We start from the raw sequence: 3,246 nt of genomic DNA, 5'->3' as shown, positions 1-3,246 counted from the left end.
AATACTTTTTTGTAAAAGCCAGTTTTCATTAATAAAATGACATGTAATACAAATATAACTTATATTAAATTTAGATGTGCCAATAACAGAAGTAATTGCAACTCTAGAATTAAGATTTGATAAAATAGAAATTAAATTTTGTTTATATGAATAAAAAATTTTCAAAGCATATACTCTAACATTATTTATGGAAGCTTTTCAGCGAGTTTTCATCAATAAAATGACAAGTAACGCAAATATAACTTATATTAAATTTAGAGGTGCAAATATCAGAAGTAATTGTAGCTCTAGAATTAAGACTTGATAAAATAGAAATTAAATTTTGTTTATATGAATAAAAAATTTTCAAAGCATCTACTCTAACATTATTTCTGGAAGTTTTTTAAATTGAGGGTTTATAGAATTACATAAAAAATTTTCAGGTTTACTATCCTCAGCTAGTAAAATTGGTTGTTCAACATGCACAATATATTTTACTGACTCTTGCCTCATTTTTTTTGTGAATATTTAAAAGACCAAAAACCCCCTCTCAATTTATGTTTGGGGTTTTTCTTTCCCTTCTTCTTCTTGTTTCTCATGGGTAAGCAAATATCTACCCCAAGTGGCTAGTACCACCCTTGCTACAATAGCTTAAGTCATTCCTACATTTTTGACAAACGACCATTTTTCCCTTCCTCTCAACCTCTTCTATTTTAAATAATTTTCAAATTAGGCTAATCAATTTAAATCCCTTATTTTTCATACCCCAAGCAGTAGTATTGGTGTTGGGAACTCTAACAATTTTAGTAGCATCCATATCAATGCTAACGCTATTATGTTGTGACTGAATATTGTTGGCACCGAACATGTCGGGAAATTGGTTTTAGGAAATTGGTTTTGGGTGTTTTTATTTTTATTTTTTATTTTGTTAAAACTTTGTTTCTTCATAATAAAGAAGAGGTTTGACCTCCTACCTGCTGTTTGCAATCGTTTGGAAGAGCAGAAACGTCCATGACCCCGGAAACGTCTACTCAACTCAAAAAAGACACGCTCAATCCAAAAAAGAGGTGAAAACGTCTGTAACCCCTACAACATTTACAACGTCTATAAATGAATAAATTGCAACATTTGGTTGGTTGCTGAAAAGCCTGAAACTATGTGGATTAAACAGGTTCAGCTCTCACATCCTCTCAGTCTCCAACATTCAGGAGACCAAAAGGTTGAACCATCTCAGCCACTTTTTCTTTTCATTTTCATTATTTTCTTGCTTTATCTTCACATGTCATTTTTTTTTTTTGTTTTTTACGCAGGTTTTTTCCAATTTCTTTGATTTGAATATTGCAAATGTTGCAGGGTTTTCGGGCGTTTTCACATTTTTTTTGGATTGAGCGCGTCTTTTTGGGTTAAGCAAACGTTTCAGAGGTGGTGGACGGTTCAGCTCTTCCAAACGATTGCAAACAGCAGGTAGGAGGTCAAAAAAGAAAAAAAAAGTAAAAACACTCAAAAATCTAATCGGATCGCCACAAGACTCGTGTGACAGTTTGGGCGAAGAAGATGACCTACGCAGGTCAGTGATGACGTAGTTTCGAAAAGCCTAAATATGAAATGATGGGTTCAGCTGATCCAGTTCGTACAACCAAACCCGTGCATCATATGGGTCTAATCCATGTATTACACCGGTTGCTTAAAAGGATAGAAGGGGTATTTGAGAAAAACTGCTACATTAGTCTAACATTTTCTGTTTGAAAAGGTGACAAAAGGGAGGTTTTTGTCATTCAGAGGTGGTATTTGTTAACATTAAACTGGGAGGGAGGTTTTTATGGTTGTCTGAAACTTAAGGAGTGGTATTTGCCCCCCATGTGTGACTGCAATCTCATGTGAATTGGTGTGGGTAGGGCCATGGTGGATGGGAGACCCGGACTCCCACCACCAAAACACCAAAGCTTCCACTTCCAACCACCCTCACAAGTGCAAGCGATGACTCCCATGACCCTCTTGTCAGTTTGTAGATCATTGGGGGTATCTTTGTAATATGCCATCATATTTATACAAGAAGTAGAGAAAGAAGGGTCAAGTTTGATTATAGATACTTATAGTACTATAATATATATGTCAAAGAAGGGTCAGGTTTGATTCGACCTGAACTCGACACAAACCCATTACCCATACCAACCTAAACGCAACTAAACAGAGTGGAATTACCCAAAAACAACCCAACCCTAACGGGGAAAATAGAAGGATTGTCAAACCCAACCGAAAAGCAGATGGACCATAAAGCAAAGTGAAGAAACTAATAGATCTAGGTATTGCTGAACATTTCAATATTAAAATACTAATAGCTAGATTGAGTCTAGCACGAGTATATGTATACCTCAACCTAAACCTGACCCAAAACCTAATTGAGTCCAGCCTGACCCTATCACCTAAACCAATTGGATTGGGTCATTACACACTTACCACTTAACCCAAGACCCATTGATGACTTCCAATCCATATGAGCCCTGATATGTTTGTAACAACCAAAACCAATCCCAACCCAATTGTAATCAGGACAGATACTTACAGACCTAGACCCTATATAATTGGATCAATTTGGTTTGGATGTGGTGTCTAAACGACCCATTGACTACCCTTCTTCCCTCTCTTTGTTTTTCACCTTCTGCAACTACTTTCTTGTGTCACATTTGCTTGCTTGTTCTTCAATTTGTAGTTGCAGTATTGTTATTATTATCACTGTTTACTGTTGAACTATTTGCTTCTTTCACTTTGATGCATTTCACCTTCAGTATATGCCTTTTCAATACAATCAGCACTGCTTGCTTTTCCTACTTCACTTGCTTGTGTTTCACCTTCAGCCTTTTCCTCAACATTAGAATTACTTACGTTTGTCACTTCAGTTGCTTCTGTTTCACCTTCCATAGATGTCGCTTTCTGCTCGTTATAACTACTTGGTTTTGCCACTTGGCTTGTTTGTGTTTTGCCTTCCACTTCCCATGCTTGTGTTTCACCTTCCACAGATGTCTTCTTCTCATCATCCTTTGTTTCACCTTCCATGGCGCCACTGCTACTTGTTGAACTATTACTTTCTCTTGCCAGTCCCCTTCTTCCATGTTTTGCACCTTAGTTTGATGCTTTTATCACCTCTTTCTTCCTAGATTTCTCAGGCCTAATGTTGTTGACAATGCTAGGTGTCACTGGTTCTCCCATTTTCCTGCAAAAGATTTGAATGCATGATTATTTGCGAGAATCGCCTATGCGGCTGAGCTG

Source organism: Nelumbo nucifera, chromosome 8 (assembly GCF_055504915.1).
Source record: "Nelumbo nucifera cultivar China Antique chromosome 8, China Antique-T2T, whole genome shotgun sequence".
Lineage (NCBI taxonomy): Eukaryota > Viridiplantae > Streptophyta > Magnoliopsida > Proteales > Nelumbonaceae > Nelumbo > Nelumbo nucifera.
The sequence above is the reverse complement of the archived record's forward strand: the minus strand, read 5'-3'. Positions refer to the sequence as shown.